Consider the following 22,180-nt stretch of genomic DNA (forward strand, 5'->3'; position numbering starts at 1 on the left):
AGGGCCTTAAATACAAGTAGCACTTTGCTATTTTTCAAAATTAGTGCTAGTTACATTGGAACCCTGATATCTTTCAGGAATCTCTAAATATCCATTGACATGTATATATATTTTTTTTAGTAGACAACCCAAAGTATTGACCTAGGCCCATTTTGGTATATTTCATGCCACCATTTCCCCGCCAAATGCGATCAAATAAAAAAAGTCGTTCACTTTTTCACAAATTTTAGGTTTCTCACTGAAATCATTTACAAACGGCTTGTGCAGTTATGGCACAAATGGTTGTAAATGCTTCTCTGGGATCCCCTTTGTTCATAAATAGCAGACATATATGGCTTTGGCGTTGCTTTTTGGTATTTTGAAGGCCGCTAAATGCCGCTGCGCATCACACGTGTATTATGGCTAGCAGTGAAGGGGTTAATTAGGTAGCTTGTAGGGAGCTTGCAGGGTTAATTTTAGCTTTAGTGTAGAGCTCAGCCTCCCACCTGAAACATCAGACCCCCTGATCCCTCCCAAACAGCTCTCTTCCCTCCCCCACCCCACAATTGTCCCCGCCATCTTAAGTACTGGCAGAAAGTCTGCCAATACTAAAATAAAAGCTATATTTGTTTTTTTTGGCGTTTTGTTTTTTAAAGCATATTTACATATGCTGCTGTGTACGATCCCCCCTTAGCCCCCAACCTCACTGATCTCCCCCAAACAGCTCTATAACCCTCCCACTCTAACTTAATGGGCGCCATCTTGGGTACTGGCAGCTGTCTGCCAGTACCCAGTTTAGAAGAAAAAATGTTTTTGTTTTACATTTATTAAACTTTTCTGTAGTGTAGCTTCCCCCCACACAAAACCAACCCCCCACCCCTCCACAATCTCTTTTTGTGCTTTTGCAGAAACAAGATTAGGCCACTTTTAACTTTTTAATCATTTTCCGTAGTGTAGCGGTTCCCACCCGCTCCCGCCCCATGCACGCGCCCCCGACGGTCTGGCCCCGATCCCGGCCCCCTTGACGTCACACGGCACACCGATGGCCGCCCAACCGCCGACCAAGTCGGCTCCCACCCACCGATACCGGCCATCGATGTTCGGTGCAGAGAGGGCCACAGAGTGGCTCTCTCTGCATCGGATGGCCATGTAAGGTTATTGCAGGATGCCTCCATATCAAGGCATCACTGCAATAACTGGAAAGCAGCTGGAAGCGAGCAGGATCGCTTCCAGCTGCTTTCCACACCGAGGACGTGCAGGGTACGTCCTCAGGCGTTAACTGCCTTTTTTTTTTTTTTTTTGAGGACGTACCCTGCACATCCTCGGTCATTAAGGGGTTAATGATTCAGATAGAGCATGCAATTTTAAGCAACTTTCTAATTTACTTCTACTATCAATCGCCTAGATTAAGAGTTTGATGTTAGACTTAAAAAGCATTGTTGAGAGGTCCCAACGCTGCTTTTTAACGCTGGTATTACGAGTCTGACAGGTAAAGGTGTATCGCTCACTTTTCTTCCGCGACTCGAGGCTACCGCAAATCCCCTTACGTCAATTGCGTATCCTATCCTTTTAATGGGATTTGCCTAACGCTGGTATTACGAGTCTTGGAAGAAGTGAGCGGTAGACCCTCTCCTGTCAAGACTCCTACCGCATTTAAAAGTCAGTAGTTAAGAGTTTTATGGCCTAACGCCGGAACATAACACTCTTAACTAAAGTGCTACAAAGTACACTAACACCCATAAACTACCTATTAACCCCTAAACCGAGCCCCCCCCCCACATCGGAAACACTTTAATATATTAACCCCTAATCTGCCGATCGGACATCGCCGCCACGTTAATATATTAACCCCTAAACCGTCGCACTCCCGCCTCGCAAACACTAGTTAAATTTTATTAACCCCTAATCTGCCGTCCCTAACATTGCCGACGCCTACTTACATTTATTAAACCCTAATCTGCCACCCCCAACGTCGCCGCTACTATATTAAAGCTATTAACCCTAACCCCCCCTAACTTAAATATAATTTAAACGAAATAAATTTAACATAATTAAATAACAGAATTTATGTTTACCTGATAAATTACTTTCTCCAACGGTGTGTCCGGTCCACGGCGTCATCCTTACTTGTGGGATATTCTCTTCCCCAACAGGAAATGGCAAAGAGCCAGCAAAGCTGGTCACATGATCCCTCCTAGGCTCCGCCTACCCCAGTCATTCGACCGACGTTAAGGAGGAATATTTGCATAGGAGAAACCATATGATACCGTGGTGACTGTAGTTAAAGAAAAAAAAATTATCAGACCTGATTAAAAAACCAGGGCGGGCCGTGGACCGGACACACCGTTGGAGAAAGTAATTTATCAGGTAAACATAAATTCTGTTTTCTCCAACATAGGTGTGTCCGGTCCACGGCGTCATCCTTACTTGTGGGAACCAATACCAAAGCTTTAGGACACGGATGAAGGGAGGGAGCAAATCAGGTCACCTAAATGGAAGGCACCACGGCTTGCAAAACCTTTCTCCCAAAAATAGCCTCAGAAGAAGCAAAAGTATCAAACTTGTAAAATTTGGTAAAAGAGTGCAGTGAAGACCAAGTCGCTGCCCTACATATCTGATCAACAGAAGCCTCGTTCTTGAAGGCCCATGTGGAAGCCACAGCCCTAGTGGAAGCTGTGACCCTTTCAGGAGGCTGCCGTCCGGCAGTCTCGTAAGCCAATCTGATGATGCTTTTAATCCAAAAAGAGAGAGAGGTAGAAGTTGCTTTTTGACCTCTCCTTTTACCAGAATAAACAACAAACAAGGAAGATGTTTGTCTAAAATCCTTTGTAGCATCTAAATAGAATTTTAGAGCGCGAACAACATCCAAATTGTGCAACAAACGTTCCTTCTTCGAAACTGGTTTCGGACACAGAGAAGGCACGACTATCTCCTGGTTAATGTTTTTGTTAGAAACAACTTTTGGAAGAAAACCAGGTTAGTACGTAAAACCACCTTAACTGCATGGAACACCAGATAAGGAGGAGAACACTGCAGAGCAGATAATTCTGAAACTCTTCTAGCAGAAGAAATTGCAACCAAAAACAAAACTTTCCAAGATAATAACTTAATATCAACGGAATGTAAGGGTTCAAACAGAACCCCCTGAAGAACTGAAAGAACTAAGTTGAGACTCCAAGGAGGAGTCAAAGGTTTGTAAACGGGCTTGATTCTAACCAGAGCCTGAACAAAGGCTTGAACATCTGGCACAGCTGCCAGCTTTTTGTGAAGTAACACAGACAAGGCAGAAATCTGTCCCATCAAGGAACTTGCAGATAATCCTTTTTCCAATCCTTCTCGAAGGAAGGATAGACTCTTAGGAATCTTAACCTTGTCCCAAGGGAATCCTTTAGATTCACACCAACAGATATATTTTTTCCAAATTTTGTGGTAAATTTTTCTAGTTACAGGCTTTCTGGCCTGAACAAGAGTATCAATAACAGAATCTGAGAACCCTCGCTTTGATAAGATCAAGCGTTCAATCTCCAAGCAGTCAGCTGGAGTGGGACCAGATTCGGATGTTCGAACGGACCTTGAGCAAGAAGGTCTCGTCTCAAAGGTAGCTTCCATGGTGGAGCCGATGACATATTCACCAGATCTGCATACCAAGTCCTGCGTGGCCACGCAGGAGCTATCAAGATCACCAACGCCCTCTCCTGATTGATCCTGGCTACCAGCCTGGGGATGAGAGGAAACGGCGGGAATACATAGGCTAGTTTGAAGGTCCAAGGTGCTACTAGTGCATCTACTAGAGTCGCCTTGGGATCCCTGGATCTGGACCCGTAGCAAGGAACCTTGAAGTTCTGACGAGAGGCCATCAGATCCATGTCTGGAATGCCCCACAGTTGAGTGATTTGGGCAAAGATTTCCGGATGGAGTTCCCACTCCCCCGGATGCAATGTCTGACGACTCAGAAAATCCGCTTCCCAATTTTCCACTCCTGGGATGTGGATTGCAGACAGGTGGCAGGAGCGAGTCTCCGCCCATTGAATGATTCTGGTCACTTCTTCCATCGCCAGGGAACTCCTTGTTCCCCCCTGATGGTTGATGTACGCAACAGTCGTCATGTTGTCTGATTGAAACCGTATGAACTTGGCCCTCGCTAGCTGAGGCCAAGCCTTGAGAGCATTGAATATCGCTCTCAGTTCCAGAATATTTATCGGTAGAAGAGATTCTTCCCGAGACCAAAGACCCTGAGCTTTCAGGGATCCCCAGACCGCGCCCCAGCCCATCAGACTGGCGTCGGTCGTGACAATGACCCACTCTGGTCTGCGGGAGGTCACCCCTTGTGACAGGTTGTCCAGGGACAGCCACCAACGGAGTGAGTCTCTGGTCCTCTGATTTACTTGTATCTTCGGAGACAAGTCTGTATAGTCCCCATTCCACTGACTGAGCATACACAGTTGTAATGGTCTTAGATGAATGCGCGCAAAAGGAACTATGTCCATTGCCGCTACCATCAAACCTATCACTTCCATGCACTGCGCTATGGAAGGAAGAGGAACGGAATGAAGTATCCGACAAGAGCTTAGAAGTTTTGTTTTTCTGGTCTCTGTCAGAAAAATCCTCATTTCTAAGGAGTCTATTATTGTTCCCAAGAAGGGAACTCTTGTCGACGGAGATAGAGAACTCTTTTCCACGTTCACTTTCCATCCGTGAGATCTGAGAAAGGCCAGGACTATGTCCGTGTGAGCCTTTGCTTGAGGAAGGGACGACGCTTGAATCAGAATGTCGTCCAAGTAAGGTACTACAGCAATGCCCCTTGGTCTTAGCACCGCCAGAAGGGACCCTAGTACCTTTGAGAAAATCCTTGGAGCAGTGGCTAATCCGAAAGGAAGCGCCACGAACTGGTAATGTTTGTCCAGGAATGCGAACCTTAGGAACCGATGATGTTCCTTGTGGACAGGAATATGTAGATACGCATCCTTTAAATCCACCGTGGTCAAGAATTGACCTTCCTGGATGGAAGGATTGTTCGAATGGTTTCCATTTTGGACGATGGAACCTTGAGAAACTTGTTTAGGATCTTGAGATCTAAGATTGGTCTGAACGTTCCCTCTTTTTTGGGAACTACGAACAGATTGGAGTAGAACCCCATCCCTCGTTCTCTTAATGGAACAGGATGAATCACTTCCAGAAGATAACCTTGGGAGACTATTTCTAGCGCCCAAGGATCCAGAACATCTCTTGCCCAAGCCTGAGTGAAGAGAGAGAGTCTGCCCCCCACCAAATCCGGTCTCGGATCGGGGGCCCGCATCTCATGCTGTCTTGGGAGCAGTGGCAGGTTTCTTGGCCTGCTTTCCTTTGTTCCAGCCTTGCATAGGTCTCCAGGCTGGATTGGCTTGAGAAGTATTACCCTCCTGCTTAAAGGACGTAGCACTTGGGGCTGGTCCGTTTCTGCGAAAGGGACGAAAATTAGGTTTATTTTTGGCCTTGAAAGACCTATCCTGAGGAAGGGCGTGGCCCTTGCCCCCAGTGATATCAGAGATAATCTCTTTCAAGTCAGGGCCAAACAGTGTTTTCCCCTTGAAAGGAATGTCAAGCAATTTTGTTCTTGGAAGACGCATCCGCTGACCAAGATTTTAACCAAAGCGCTCTGCGCGCCACAATAGCAAACCCAGAATTTTTCGCCGCTAACCTAGCCAATTGCAAGGTGGCGTCTAGGGTGAAAGAATTAGCCAATTTAAGAGCACGAATTCTGTCCATAATCTCCTCATAAGAAGAAGAATTACTAATAATCGCCTTTTCTAGCTCATCGAACCAGAAACACGCGGCTGTAGTGACAGGGACAATGCATGCAATTGGTTGTAGAAGGTAACCTTGCTGAACAAACATCTTTTTTAGCAAACCTTCTAATTTTTTATCCATAGGATCTTGGAAAGCACAACTATCTTCTATGGGTATAGTGGCGCGCTTGTTTAGAGTAGAAACCGCCCCCTCGACCTTGGGGACTGTCTGCCATAAGTCCTTTCTGGGGTCGACTATAGGAAACAATTTTTTAAATATGGGGGGAGGTACGAAAGGTATACCGGGCCTGTCCCATTCTTTATTAACAATGTACGCCACCCGCTTGGATATAGGAAAAGCTTCGGGGGGCCCCGGGGCCTCTAGGAACTTGTCCATTTTACATAGTGTTTCTGGAATGACCAGATAATCACAATCATCCAAATTGGATAACACCTCCTTAAGCAGAGCACGGAGATGTTCCAACTTAAATTTAAAAGTAATCACATCAGGTTCAGCTTGTTGAGAAATTTTTCCTGAATCTGAAATTTCTCCCTCAGACAAAACCTCCCTGGCCCCCTCAGACTGGTGTAGGGGCCCTTCAGAAACAATATCATCAGCGTCCTCATGCTCTTCAGTATTTTCTAAAACAGAGCAGTCGCGCTTTCGCTGATAAGTGGGCATATTGGCTAAAATGTTTTTGATAGAATTATCCATTACAGCCGTTAATTGTTGCATAGTAAGGAGTATTGGCGCGCTAGATGTACTAGGGGCCTCCTGTATGGGCAAGACTGGTGTAGACGAAGGAGGGGATGATGCAGTACCATGCTTACTCCCCTCACTTGAGGAATCATCTTGGGCATCATTTTTACTAAATTTTTTATGACATAAATCACATCTATTTAAATGAGAAGGAACCTTGGCTTCCCCACAGTCAGAACACAATCTATCTGGTAGTTCAGACATGTTAAACAGGCATAAACTTGATAACAAAGCACAAAAAACGTTTTAAAATAAAACCGTTACTGTCACTTTAAATTTTAAACTGAACACACTTTATTACTGCAATTGCGAAAAAGTATGAAGGAATTGTTCAAAATTCACCAAAATTTCACCACAGTGTCTTAAAGCCTTAAAAGTATTGCACACCAAATTTGGAAGCTTTAACCCTTAAAATAACGGAACCGGAGCCGTTTTTATATTTAACCCCTTTACAGTCCCTGGAATCTGCTTTGCTGAGACCCAACCAAGCCCAAAGGGGAATACGATACCAAATGATGCCTTCAGAAAGACTTTTCTATGTATCAGAGCTCCACACACATGCAGCTGCATGCCATGCTGTTCTCAAAAACAAGTGCGCCATACCGGCGCGAAAATGAGGCTCTGACTATGATTAGGGAAAGCCCCTATAGAATAAAGTGTCTAAAACAGTGCCTGCCGATATTATTTTACAAAAAATACCCAGATTAAATGATTCCTCAAGGCTAAATATGTGTAAATATGATCGATTTAGCCCAGAAAATGTCTACAGTCTTAATAAACCCTTGTGAAGCCCTTATTTACTGTCTGAATAAAAATGGCTTACCGGATCCCATAGGGAAAATGACAGCTTCCAGCATTACATCGTCTTGTTAGAATGTGTCATACCTCAAGCAGCAAAAGACTGCTCACTGTTCCCCCAACTGAAGTTAATTCCTCTCAACAGTCCTGTGTGGAACAGCCATGGATTTTAGTAACGGTTGCTAAAATCATTTTCCTCATACAAACAGAAATCTTCATCTCTTTTCTGTTTCAGAGTAAATAGTACATACCAGCACTATTTTAAAATAACAAACTCTTGATTGAATAATAAAAACTACAGTTAAACACTAAAAAACTCTAAGCCATCTCCGTGGAGATGTTGCCTGTACAACGGCAAAGAGAATGACTGGGGTAGGCGGAGCCTAGGAGGGATCATGTGACCAGCTTTGCTGGCTCTTTGCCATTTCCTGTTGGGGAAGAGAATATCCCACAAGTAAGGATGACGCCGTGGACCGGACACACCTATGTTGGAGAAAAATTATTTCTTTTTTTTTTTTTTTTTTATATATTTATTTTTTATTAAGTTATATGCATAAATTATAACAAAGGCATTATTCCAACAATAAAGATCAGCATGGTGCAGTTGTACAGTACTTAGGCTAGAGAGGCATAAGGTAAACCTCCTAGGCATCCATATTCAAGTAGCCAGTCCATGTGAGTTTGAGTCTCTTCATCCGGGCTAATGTCTTTGGCAAACCGAAGAAATATAACTCCATTAGTTCATTTATTTTTTGTTTGCTTACGATCTTGAATACAGGACTGTTACATAAGAGTATTACAAAAATCTTAGTGCATATGATGAAACCTCAAATTAACAAAACCACTACGCATCAATACTAAACTTCATTGGTAGCAAATGGAAAGAAAAAGAACAGAAAAAAGAAAGAACAAAAAAAAACAAGAAAACAAAACAAAAATAAAAACAATAACATGGTAGGTTACAATATTAAAGATGGAGTTGCATGTGCTCGGGTATCAGAGATAATGCTACATTACATCTAGGTTAGCGCTTGTTGGGAAGTAATGTGATCCTTCTATGAAAGGCTATTAAATAGCATATGTGACTATGATCTTTTATGTCGGTCCTACTTGGGCTTATATTTATATGACTCCCATAGGAGTAGCATGTCTTCAAAAAAGGTCAAACCTCCTATTTGGAGATAATGGAATCTTTCTAATATCATATCTGAGTTAACTAATTTCACCCATTCACTAACGGTAGGTATTTTGGTTGTTTTCCAGCATCTGGGTATCATTTGTTTTGCCGTATTTAGCATAATATGAAACAGTTGTTTGCGTATTTTGCATGTTATGGGGGGATCATTATGGAGAAGTGCTAACTCTATGCTCGGGTTAATTTGCGTGTGTAGAACTGCATTAATTTCTTGGAAAATTGCTGACCAAAAATTTCTAATAGGTTCACAATCCCACCATATATGTGTCATATGTCCTGGTAGGTCGCAACCCCTCCAGCAGTGGCCTGAGCTCCCCTTAAAAATGTGCTTTATTTTGGCTGGGGTCATGTACCATCGCATACAGACTTTAATGTTTGTTTCTTTCGCTCTTGCCGAATGGGCTGAATGTGATAAATTCTCAAATCTTAACTGCCAGTCTTTAGTGAGTGTATTCGTTTCAAGCTCTCTATCCCACCCTGCAGTGTATGAAGGCAGGTTCGGGAATCTATTTTCTAAAACCAGTTTGTATAGTGTAGAAATCGATCTGGGACCTTTCAAGTCACTCAAGCATGCTTGCTCAAATTTTGTCAGAGGTCTCATAAAATCCGCTTTACTTTTGTGTGTGAGTAGAAAATGTCTCGCCTGATGGTAATTGAACCAGGAGGCAAAAAAGGGAAATCGATAGTGAGTCTATTTGTTGCTTGGATTTTACCTTGTTGTTTTCTAATAAGGTGTGTATCTGTATTGGGGGGATTTGGGTGGCACCTGTGTTCCTCTCTTGAGTCAGCCCCGGGGGAAACTCTGGATTAAGTATCAAGCTTGTAAGTGGGGAATATTTTGAAGAGATTTTTGGATATGTTTTGAGGACATATAGCCAGTCTCTCCAGGTCTCATTAGACGTGGAAGACTGGGATATAGAGGGGATTCCTAGTGCCTGGATATTCCAGCATTTGTTTCCTAAGTGGGATGTGTCTGCCATGTTTGTTTCTATTTGTACCCAACCCTTAGATCTATCTCCCTCATGATTGCACCACTCCAGGACACGCTGAAGAGAGATCGCAAGTTTTTATGAGTTAAGGTGGGGAACTCCCAGGCCTCCTTGCTCAGGAACTTTATAAATCGTGCTTTTATTAATACGTGGTGGCCTGCGTCTCCATATATAGTCATTCAGAATTTTTTGCAAGATATCTACTTCCCTGGAAATGTGCTGGACCGGTACGGTCTGTAAGATATATAATGCTTTAGGTAGTAGTACCATCTTAGCTGCTTGGATTCTACCCAACCACGTAATATTTTTTAGAAGCCAGGAGGAGGTCAGGGACTGAAACTCATTAATTAGTTCCCCATAGTTGTATTTGTGTGTTGATTGACTGTTTGGAGTCAAAAAGACTCCTAGATATTTAAGACGGTTGGTTTGTACTTTTAACGGGCAGAGTGCTCTGATGTCCTCTAGCGTCTGTTGGGGGATCCCTAACGGTAAGAATTCCGACTTTGTCATGTTAACTAGAAAATTAGATACCCTGCCGAAAGAGGAGAGCTCAGTCATTGCATGTGTGATAGATCTAAGTGGGTCGGTTATTGTCAGAAGGAGGTCGTCCGCGTAGATTGCCATTTTATGCTGTCTAGTCCCTGCTGTAATTCCTGTAATGTGCGGATTCTCTCTGATTCTAATTGCTAGTGGTTCAAGTGATAAAATAAATAACAATGGGGACAGAGGGCAACCCTGTCTCGACCCGTTTCTGATTTCAAAGGGTTCAGAGAGCGTCCCATTCACTCTCACCTGTGCTGTTGGGTTAGAATATAGGGCCATAATTTTTTGGATAAACTGGTCGGGGAAATTAAATCTACTAAGAGTCGCTTGTAAATAAGTCCAGTCGAGTCTGTCAAATGCCTTTTCGGCGTCAGTGGATAGAAAAAGGGCTGGGGTATTAGTCTTGGAAACAAGGTCTATAAGATTAAGTACTTTCACGGTGTTATCTTTCGCTTCCCTATTAGGTACGAAACCTGCCTGGTCCTGATGAATTAGTTCTGGGAGAAATTTATTTATGCGGGAGGCCAAAATTTTTGCATATAGTTTCAAGTCTGTATTAAGTAGGGATATTGGTCTAAACTTGGCGGGGACATCAGGCACCCTGCCCGGTTTTTCCAATACTGAGATATGAGCTTGTAACATGGTATTGGGAAATCTATAGTCTTCCGCTATGTGATTAAATAAGGAGGTTAAATGTGGGGCAAGATATTTTGAAAAGGTTTTATAGTACAGGCCTGAGAAACCATCTGGTCCCGGCGCTTTGTTAGATTTTAGGGTACGTATAGCGTCTAATACTTCTTTAATGGAGAAGGGTTGGTTCAAAGACTCTCTTTGCTCGCTGCTTAGTTGTGGTATTTGTATGCTAGAAAGGTATTGGTGGCATGCGCGACTGTGGGCTGTGTCTTCTCTATCCGGGAATAGATTATAAAGTTTATGATAAAAAGATTTAAATACTTCAGCTATTTTATGGGTGTCTTCTAGTCTTTTTCCTGACTCATTTTTAATTGAGTGAATGTATGTTTTTTGTTGTCTGTGTTTTAAAGCTCTTGCTAGCCATTTCCCTGCTTTGTTACCCTCCCTATAGAATGTCTGTTGGAAGGACAATAGTTGTCTTTGGGCATCTATCTGGAGCAGGTTGTTTAGTTGTGCACGTTTTGAATTGAGGTTATCTAAAACAAGATTGTTGTCAGGGGATTGTTTGTGTAGATAATCTAAATCTGCCATTTCTTTAGCTAAGGTGGTATATTCTTCTCTCCTCTTTCTCGTTATATATGCTTTAAGTTTAATGAGTTCGCCTCTGATTGTACTTTTGTGTGCCTCCCATATCGTTGTAAAATGTACATCTGGGGTGTTATTGGTTGTGAAATATGATTTAATATGTTTGGCTAGTCTCTTTACTTGCTGTTTCCCCTTGAGGAGTGATTCATCTAATCTCCATTGGTATTGTCTCAGCGGAGCTGAGGGCCACGCTATCTCACATAATGTCAGCGAGTGATCTGACCAGGTGGTGTGTCTGATTTCAGCTGTTTTCAGGTATGAAAGAGTCAAGTGATCCACAAAAATGTAATCTAATCTAGAATAGCAACTATTGGGGATCGAGAAAAATGTGAAGTCTCTTTTTTGGGGATTGGAATATCTCCATGTGTCGTGTACCCCTAGCAATTTAAGATTTTTCCAGATGTTTTGCATGTTTGGGATTTTTTGTCTGGTTTTGGGGTTGGAGCAATCAATCTGGGGGTCTAGAGGGACGTTAAGGTCGCCTGCTATGATCAAGGAGCCTTTGGTCTGAGCTAATATTGAGTTAGTGGTTGCATTAAGAAATTTGCTCTGACGTCTATTGGGTGCATACAGGTTCACCAACGTGATGGGTTTGCCAAAAAGGAGGCCAGTGACACATAGGTATCTGCCCTCTTTGTCCTGATCTACATGTATTTTGCTAAAGGCAAGTGATTTGTGGATTAGTATACTGACACCATTAATTTTCTTGGCTGGGTGCGAACTGTGAAAGTGCTGTGGATAATTAGATGAAAAGAACTTGGGTATGTGTTTGGTTTTAAAGTGTGTCTCTTGTAGCATAAGGATCTGGCCCCCTTTCTTATGGAGATCCAACAGTGCCATCCTACGCTTATTCGGACAGTTTAGCCCTTTTGTATTTTGAGATATGATTGTAAAAGCCTGTGGGGTGTTTCTATTCATTGTGCCTGTTTTTGTACTATATGACCCAGTGCTTGGATGATGCCCTCACATACCTCCCTCTGAAGTACTCCGAGCACAACTGATTATACATATGTAACATAGTAGTAACCTTAAAAAAAAGAGAAAAAATTATAAAAAAGGAAGTGACAAAACATTCTACCCCTTTCTTAACTGAAAGGGTACAATACATTATCCTAACTATAGGAGAGTATATCTCCCAACTGGCTGAGAGTAAAAGTAAGACAGTTGTCCCATTGTAACAGGGAGAGGAGAAAGCAATAACAATGCAGTAAACAATTCTGAATTAAAATACTAAACTGATTTGGACCAGCCTGACGGCCTCTGAAAAGAAGATAAAGGATTAACATAGGACCTGTAAAACATAGCTATTAGCATAATATATTGCTAGCAAGTAAATGTCTCTGGATTTTCAAACTCCTATTTTTAACATTACCAGGACTACCTATGTAAGAATTGTCCTTTATCACAAGGGAGTCCTTCACAGAAATTTCCTAGAAAAGAAAAAGAAAACATGCAAGATAGTGTGACAATATTATTGTTCCATTGAACATATTTAAAAGGATATAGCTTATCCGGTTCAGGGGTCTCCATTCTCCTGCAGGTTATTTTGATTGCCTGCGTTCAGCCTGCGTGTTCTTCTCTGTTGTACCTGCTGCCATTCCCGCCTCTGAGGTAGCGGGTTAGTACTAGGACCCGGTTTGTGTTGGTTTTGTGCATCTTCTCTCTCTTCAATCACGGGTGGTATGATATCTAGGGCCTTGCAGATCTGTTTGATGTCTCCTGGTGTAGTGCATATGAATCTCTTTCCTTGCCAGGGGATAATTAACTGGAATGGAAACCCCCACCTGTAGGGGATATTTTGTTTTCTGAGAAGCATAGTAAAAGGTTTAAGTTCTTTTCTCTTGAAAAGGGTCCTCTGCGACAAGTCGGTGTAAAATTGAAGATCAGCATTTTCGTACTTGATAGGTTGTTTTTCACGAGCCAGCTTCATAAGCTCTTCTTTAACCTGGTAGTTTGTTAATCGTACAATTATGTCTCTAGGTGTTTGTGTATCTAATGGTTTAGGGCGGAGTGCCCTATGGGCTCTGTCTATCTCAATCTTTACTGGGGACTCTGTTTGTTTCAAAAAGTTAAAGAGATCTTGTAGATATTGCTCCAGGCCCGGAGACGGTATGGATTCAGGGACACCTCCGATTCTGATATTATGCCTTCTGCTTCTATTTTCGGCATCATCAATTTTTTCTTCCAGGCCCAGTATGACTTCATTTTGTTTGTGGATAGTGGTATGTAGGTCAGATATTGCCGTATTATGAGTATCCAGTGTGGTTTCCACCGCTTCCACTCTATGCCCTATTTCAGACATTTCTTTCTTTAGGTCATTGATTTCCTCTTTAATGCATTGTTTAACTTGCAGGGCTAAGGCCGAGAAATCTTTTTTTGAGGGAAGTGATGCAAATAAAGCTTTAGGCACTGTGATGGTGTCTGTCATAGTTTCAGAGTCCGATTCTGAAGATGAATATGCTGCAGCAGAGTCTTGATCTTCATTGGGGTTTAAGCTTGTAGATTTGACCTCTACCGATTTGAAAAAGTTATTAACTGAGGGAGTAGTCTGACTGCTTTGTTTCGGTATAGACCCTTTTTTGTTGATTTTTTTAGGAGACATGCTTGCCTTGTTCAATGTCCCAGTCTGTGTTTTAAAAGATACCCTTTGCACAGGTTAAAATCAAGTCAGGACTCAGGCACAAACCTTACTGTACAACCCATTAATGTGCTAATGAAGGTATTTTGATCAGACGTTTACAGAGCTATGTTACTCATTATGGCTTAGGAGCTGCAATATATATCACTGTCAGCCGTGTATTTCTTGTGGATTGGGCCTAGTACCTGGGTATTGCTGCTTTGCACGGTAAACAAATGATAGACATGTGTAAGTTCCTTTTTAAACGTCAGGCTGTGAAGTAGGCTTTATCTTCAATGGAATATAAAAGAAAGTGGAAAACTTTACCCCTTGTGCTGTAAGGATTATCGCCTTCAATTTGCATGCATATATGTGTAGTCACAGATAGATGTTCCCTTCATTCAGAGGCATATTATGAGGATAGGTAAAGTCCCTTAAACTCGGTCATGCTTGTCTTGAGCATAGCATTTTCCCTTAAGTGTTGCTTCCTATAATGCCTCTCTGACATATAGACATGTCACAAATATTGCAGGTCTGCATAAACAGGTTTCACCGTTGTTAATCTCGACCATCCATGTCTCACACATCCACGTGCGTCTAAGCTATGCTCTCACTCAGTAGTGGCCCATTACTGCGCAGTGTTTTAAACTTGCAGGTGTCTCAGAATAATTGCGGTCTTTGCGCTCGGACCCGTATTATGTGTGCTAGCCGACAGCTCTTATTCTAGGTGATGTCCCATACACTCAGATTACCTTGTCTTCAGCTGCCGCTATGGGTGTAAGTCGCGTCTGTACTTAGCATGGGGTTCCGGTGCGTGTAGGCCCAGCAAATCACGCACATCAGCTGCTGTTGTAGCCGGGTTACCGAGTGCGCCCCCGACTCACATCTGATAGCCCTCTCTTCTCTTGGGCTATATAACAACTTTGGGCTAAATTATATTTCCGATTATGGCAGATTTACACTTCTCAGCCAGATAGGGCACAGGAGCCGTTTCAAGCCGCGGCCATTTCCTTGGCTGGCTAGCTCCGCCCTCCTCCATAATTAAATACATTAATCCTATTTAAAACTAAATACTTACCTACCTAATAAACCCTAAGCTAGCTACAATATAACTAATAGTTACATTGTAGCTAGCTTAGGATTTATATTTATTTTACAGGCAACTTTGTATTTATTTTAACTAGGTACAATAGGTATTAAATAGTTATTAACTATTTAATAACTACCTAGCATAAGTACAAAATTACCTGTAAAATAAATCCTAACCTAAGTTACAATTACACCTAACACTACACTATCATTAAATAAATTACCTAAACTACCTACAATTAATTAAAATTAAATAAACTAAATTACGAAAAAAAAACATCTCTGATGAACTGCCTCTGAGGCAGGAAACACGTCAGCTGTGTCCTCTGCTATGCTGTGCCTTTTTTCGTTTTTAAATTGATGAAATAAATGGAATATTTTATACTTCAAACCTTCTCTCCTTGCTCATTCCGGTGAGATCGCAATTGTTTTTGGTGCTATCTAAAAAAAACCCCACTAAATTAAACAAAAAAAAAAAAAAAAAAAAAAAAAAGAATTGTAAGAAATTTAAACTAATTACACCTAATCTAATCCCCCTAATAAAATAAAAAAGCCCCCCAAAATAACAGAATTTATGTTTACCTGATAAATTTCTTTCTCCAACGGTGTGTCCGGTCCACGGCGTCATCCTTACTTGTGGGATATTCTCTTCCCCAACAGGAAATGGCAAAGAGCCCAGCAAAGCTGGTCACATGATCCCTCCTAGGCTCCGCCTACCCCAGTCATTCGACCGACGTTAAGGAGGAATATTTGCATAGGAGAAACCATATGGTACCGTGGTGACTGTAGTTAAAGAAAATAAATTATCAGACCTGATTAAAAAACCAGGGCGGGCCGTGGACCGGACACACCGTTGGAGAAAGAAATTTATCAGGTAAACATAAATTCTGTTTTCTCCAACATAGGTGTGTCCGGTCCACGGCGTCATCCTTACTTGTGGGAACCAATACCAAAGCTTTAGGACACGGATGAAGGGAGGGAGCAAATCAGGTCACCTAAATGGAAGGCACCACGGCTTGCAAAACCTTTCTCCCAAAAATAGCCTCAGAAGAAGCAAAAGTATCAAACTTGTAAAATTTGGTAAAAGTGTGCAGTGAAGACCAAGTCGCTGCCCTACATATCTGATCAACAGAAGCCTCGTTCTTGAAGGCCCATGTGGAAGCCACAGCCCTCGTGGAATGAGCTGTGATTCTTTCGGGAGGCTGCCGTCCGGCAGTCTCGTAAGCCAATCTGATGATGCTTTTAATCCAAAAAGAGAGAGAGGTAGAAGTTGCTTTTTGACCTCTCCTTTTACCTGAATAAACAACAAACAAGGAAGATGTTTGTCTAAAATCCTTTGTAGCATCTAAATAGAATTTTAGAGCGCGAACAACATCCAAATTGTGCAACAAACGTTCCTTCTTTGAAACTGGTTTCGGACACAGAGAAGGTACGATAATCTCCTGGTTAATGTTTTTGTTAGAAACAACTTTTGGAAGAAAACCAGGTTTAGTACGTAAAACCACCTTATCTGCATGGAACACCAGATAAGGAGGAGAACACTGCAGAGCAGATAATTCTGAAACTCTTCTAGCAGAAGAAATTGCAACTAAAAACAAAACTTTCCAAGATAATAACTTAATATCAACGGAATGTAAGGGTTCAAACGGAACCCCCTGAAGAACTGAAAGAACTAAATTGAGACTCCAAGGAGGAGTCAAAGGTTTGTAAACAGGCTTGATTCTAACCAGAGCCTGAACAAAGGCTTGAACATCTGGCACAGCTGCCAGCTTTTTGTGAAGCAACACCGACAAGGCAGAAATCTGTCCCTTCAGGGAACTTGCAGATAATCCTTTTTCCAATCCTTCCTGAAGGAAGGATAGAATCCTAGGAATCTTAACCTTGTCCCACATTCAGAACACAGTCTATCTGGTAGTTCAGACATGTTAAACAGGCATAAACTTGATAAGAAAGTACAAAAAACGTTTTAAAATAAAACCGTTACTGTCACTTTAAATTTTAAACTGAACACACTTTATTACTGCAATTGCGAAAAAACATGAAGGAATTGTTCAAAATTCACCAAATTTTCACCACAGTGTCTTAAAGCCTTGAAAATATTGCACACCAAATTTGGAAGCTTTAACCCTTAAAATAACGGAACCGGAGCCGTTTTAAGCTTTAACCCCTTTACAGTCCCTGGTATCTGCTTTGCTGAGACCCAACCAAACCCAAAGGGGAATACGATACCAAATGACGCCTTCAGAAAGTCTTTTCTAAGTATCAGAGCTCCTCTCACATGCGACTGCATGCCATGCCTCTCAAAAACAAGTGCGCCACACCGGCGCGAAAATGAGACTCTGCTTATGCTTTGGGAAAGCCCCTAAGAAATAAGGTGTCTAATACAGTGCCTGCCGATATTATTATATCAAAATACCCAGATAAAATGATTCCTCAAGGCTAAATATATGTTAATAATGAATCGATTTAGCCCAGAAAAGTCTACAGTCTAAATAAGCCCTTGTGAAGCCCTTATTTACGATCGTAATAAACATGGCTTACCGGATCCCATAGGGAAAATGACAGCTTCCAGCATTACATCGTCTTGTTAGAATGTGTCATACCTCAAGCAGCAAGAGACTGCACACTGTTCCCCCAACTGAAGTTAATTGCTCTCAACAGTCCTGTGTGGAACAGCCATGGATTTTAGTTACGGTTGCTAAAATCATTTTCCTCATACAAACAGAAATCTTCATCTCTTTTCTGTTTCTGAGTAAATAGTACATACCAGCACTATTTCAAAATAACAAACTCTTGATTGAATAATAAAAAACTACAGTTAAACACTAAAAAACTCTAAGCCATCTCCGTGGAGATGTTGCCTGTACAACGGCAAAGAGAATGACTGGGGTAGGCGGAGCCTAGGAGGGATCATGTGACCAGCTTTGCTGGGCTCTTTGCCATTTCCTGTTGGGGAAGAGAATATCCCACAAGTAAGGATGACGCCGTGGACCGGACACACCTATGTTGGAGAAAATAAAATTCCCTACCCTATACTAAATTACAAATAGCCCTTAAAAGGGCTTTTTGCGGGGCATTGCCCCAAAGTAATAAGCTCTTTCACCTGTAAAAAAAATACAAATACCCCCCCAACATTAAAACCCACCACCCACACACCCAACCCTACTCTAAAACCCACCCAATCCCCCCTTAAAAAAAACATAATTTATGTAAGAACTTACCTGATAAATTCATTTCTTTCATATTAGCAAGAGCCCATGAGCTAGTGACGTATGGGATATACATTCCTACCAGGAGGGGCAAAGTTTCCCAAACCTTAAAATGCCTATAAATACACCCCTCACCACACCCACAATTCAGTTTAACGAATAGCCAAGAAGTGGGGTGATAAGAAAAAAGTGCGAAAGCATATAAAATAAGGAATTGGAATAATTGTGCTTTATACAAAAAAATCATAACCACCACAAAAAAGGGCGGGCCTCATGGACTCTTGCTAATATGAAAGAAATTAATTTATCAGGTAAGTTCTTACATAAATTATGTTTTCTTTCATGTAATTAGCAAGAGTCCATGAGCTAGTGACGTATGGGATAATGACTACCCAAGATGTGGATCTTTCCACGCAAGAGTCACTAGAGAGGGAGGGATAAAATAAAGACAGCCAATTCCTGCTGAAAATAATCCACACCCAAAATAAAGTTTAATGAAAAACATAAACAGAAGATTCAAACTGAAACCACTGCCTGAAGTACTTTTCTACCAAAAACTGCTTCAGAAGAAGAAAACACATCAAAATGGTAGAATTTAGTAAAAGTATGCAAAGAGGACCAAGTTACTGCTTTGCAAATCTGATCAACCGAAGCTTCATTCCTAAACGCCCAGGAAGTAGAAACTGACCTAGTAGAATGAGCTGTAATCCTTCGAGGCGGAATTTTACCCGACTCTACATAGGCATGATGAAATAAAGATTTCAACCAAGATGCCAAAGAAATGGCAGAAGCTTTCTGGCCTTTTCTAGAACCGGAAAAGATGACAAATAGACTAGAAGTCTTTCGGAAAGACTTAGTAGCTTCAACATAATACAAAGCTCTAACAGCATCCAAGAATGCAATGATTTCTCCTTAGAATTCATAGGATTAGGACACAATGAAGGAACCACAATTTCTCTACTAATGTTGTTAGAATTCACAACCTTAGGTAAAAAATTCAAAAGAAGTTTGCAGCACCGCCTTATCCTGATGAAAAATCAGAAAAGGAGACTCACAAGAAAGAGCAGATAATTCAGAGACTCTTCTGGTAGAAGAGATGGCCAAAAGAAACAAAAAACTTTCCAAGAAAGTAATTTAATGACCAAAGAATACATGGGTTCAAAAGGAGGAGCTTGAAGAGCCCCCAGAACCAAATTCAAACTCCAAGGAGGAGAAATTGACTTAATAACAGGTTTTATACTAACCAAAGCTTGTACAAAACAATGAATATCAGGAAGATTAGCAAACTTTCTGTGAAAAAGAACAGAAAGAGCAGAGATTTGTCCATTCAAGGAACTTGCGGACAAACCGTTATCTAAACCATCCTGAATTGCCAAGAAAAATGATGAGAAAGACACTAAGAAATATAAGTCTTCCAGACTCTATAATATATCTCTCTAGATACAGATTTACGAGCCTGTCACATAGTATTAATCACAGAGTCAGAGAAACCTCTTTGACTAAGAATCAAGCGTTCAAACTCCATACCTTAAAATTTAAGGATTTGAGATCCTGATGGAAGAAAGGACCTTGCGACAGAAAGTCTGGTCTTAACGGAAGAGTCCACAGCTGGCAAGAGGCCATCCGGACAAGATCTGCATACCAAAACCTGTGAGGCCATGCTGGAGCTACCAGCAGGACAAACGAGCATTCCTGTAGAATCTTGGAGAATACTTTTGGAAGAAGAACTAGAGGCGGAAAGATATAGGCAGGATGATACTTCCAAGGAAGTGATAATGCATCCACTGCCTCCGCCCGAGGATCCCGGGATCTGGACAGATACCAGGGAAGTTTCTTGTTAAGATGAGAAGCCATCAGATCTATTTCTGGGAGTTCCCACATTTGAACAATCTGAAGAAATACCTCTGAGTGAAGAGACCATTCGCCCGGATGCAACGTTTGGCGACTGAGATAATCCGCTTCCCAATTGTCTATACCTGGGATATGAACCGCAGAGATTAGACAGGAGCTGGATTCCGCCCAAACCAAAATTCGAGATACTTCTTTCATAGCCAGAGGACTGTGAGTCCCTCCTTGATGATTGATGTATGCCACAGTTGTGACATTGTCTATCTGAAAACAAATGAACAACTCTCTCTTCAGAAGAGGCCAAGACTGAAGAGCTCTGAAAATTGCACGGAGTTCCAAATATTGATCGGTAATCTCACCTCCTGAGATTCCCAAACCCCTTGTGCCGTCAGAGACCCCCACACAGCTCCCCAACCTGTAAGACTTGCATCTGTTGAGATTATAGTCCAGGTCGGAAGAACAAAGAAGCCCCCTGAACTAAACGATGGTGATCAGTCCACCACGTCAGAGAGTGTCGTATAATCGGTTTAAAGATATTAATTGAGATATCTTTGTGTAATCCCTGCACCATTGGTTCAGCATACAGAGCTGAAGAGGTCGCATGTGAAAACGAGCAAAGGAGATCGCATCCGATGCAGCAGTCCTAAGACCTAAAATTTCCATGCATAAGGCTACCAAAGGGAATGATTGTGACTGAAGGTTTTGACAAGCTGATATCAATGTTAAACTTCTCTTGTCTGACAAGGACAGAGTCATAGACACTGAATCTATCTGGAAACCTAAAAAGGTTACCCTTGTCTGAGGAATCAATGAACTTTTTGGTAAATTGATCCTCCAACCATGATCTTGAAGAAACAACACAAGTCGATTCGTATGAGATTCTGCGAAAATGTGAAGACTGAGCAAGTACCAAGATATCGTCCAAATAAGGAAATACCAAAACCCTGTTTTCTGATTACAGACAGAAGGGCACTGAGAACCTTTGAAAAAATTCTTGGAGCTGATGCTAGGCCAAACGGTAGAGCCACAAAACTGGTAATGCTTGCCTAAAAAGAGAATCTCAGAAACTAAAAGTGATCTGGATGAATCGGAATATGCAGATATGCATCCTGTAAATCTATTGTAGACATATAATGCCCTTGCTAAACAAAAGGCAGGATAGTCCTACAGTTACCATCTTGAATGTTGGTATCCTTACATAACGATTCAATATTGATAGATCCGGAACTGGTCTGAAGGAATTGACCTTCTTTGGTACAATGAAGAGATAGAATAAAACCCCAGCCCCTGTTCCAGAACTGGAACTGGCATAATTACTCCAGCCAACTCTAGATCTGAAACACATTTCAGAAATGCTGAGCCTTTGCTGTGTTTACTGGGACACGGGAAAGAAAAAAAATCTCTTTGCAGGAGGCCTTAACTTGAAGCCAATTCTGTATCTTTCTGAAACAATGTTCTGAAACCAGAGATTGTGAACGGAATTGATCCAAATTTCTTTGAAGAAAACGTAATCTGCCCCATACCAGCTGAGCTGGAATGAGGGCCGCACCTTCATGGGTACTTAGGAGCTGGCTTTAGGTTTCTATAAGGCTTGGATATATTCCAAACTGGAAATGGTTTCCAAACTGATACCGCTCCTGAGGATGAAGGATCAGGCTTTTGTTCCTTGTTGTGAGGAAAGGAACGAAAACGATTATTAGACCTACATTTACCTTAGATTTTTTATCCTTTGGTAAAAAAGTTCCCTTCCCTCCAGTAACAGTTGAGATAATAGAATCCAACTGAGAACCGAATAATTTATTACCCTGGAAAGAAAGGGAAAGCAAAGTTGACTTAGAAGACATATCAGCATTCCAAGTTTTAAGCCATAAAGCTCTTCTAGCTAAAATAGCTAGAGACATATACCTGACATCAACTCTAATGATATCAAAAGATGGTATCACAAATAAAATTATTAGCATGTTATAGAATAATAATAATGCTATAAAATTATGATCTGTTACTTGTTGCGCTAAAGCTTCTAACCAAAAAGTTGAAGCTGCAGCAACATCCGCTAAAAATATAGCAGGTCTAAGAAGATTACCTGAACATAAGTAAGCTTTTCTTAGAA

At 41.6% G+C, this 22,180-nt stretch overlaps 1 protein-coding gene across 2 annotated transcripts in view; it reads right to left on the reverse strand.

The window, feature by feature from the left end:
• Positions 1-22,180, reverse strand: part of EXD2 (exonuclease 3'-5' domain containing 2) — a 227,974-nt gene that overhangs the window by 121,251 nt on the left and 84,543 nt on the right. The gene's annotated exons all lie outside the window — the stretch shown is intronic.

The sequence above is a fragment of the Bombina bombina genome, chromosome 1 (assembly GCF_027579735.1).
Source record: "Bombina bombina isolate aBomBom1 chromosome 1, aBomBom1.pri, whole genome shotgun sequence".
NCBI classification, from domain to species: domain Eukaryota; kingdom Metazoa; phylum Chordata; class Amphibia; order Anura; family Bombinatoridae; genus Bombina; species Bombina bombina.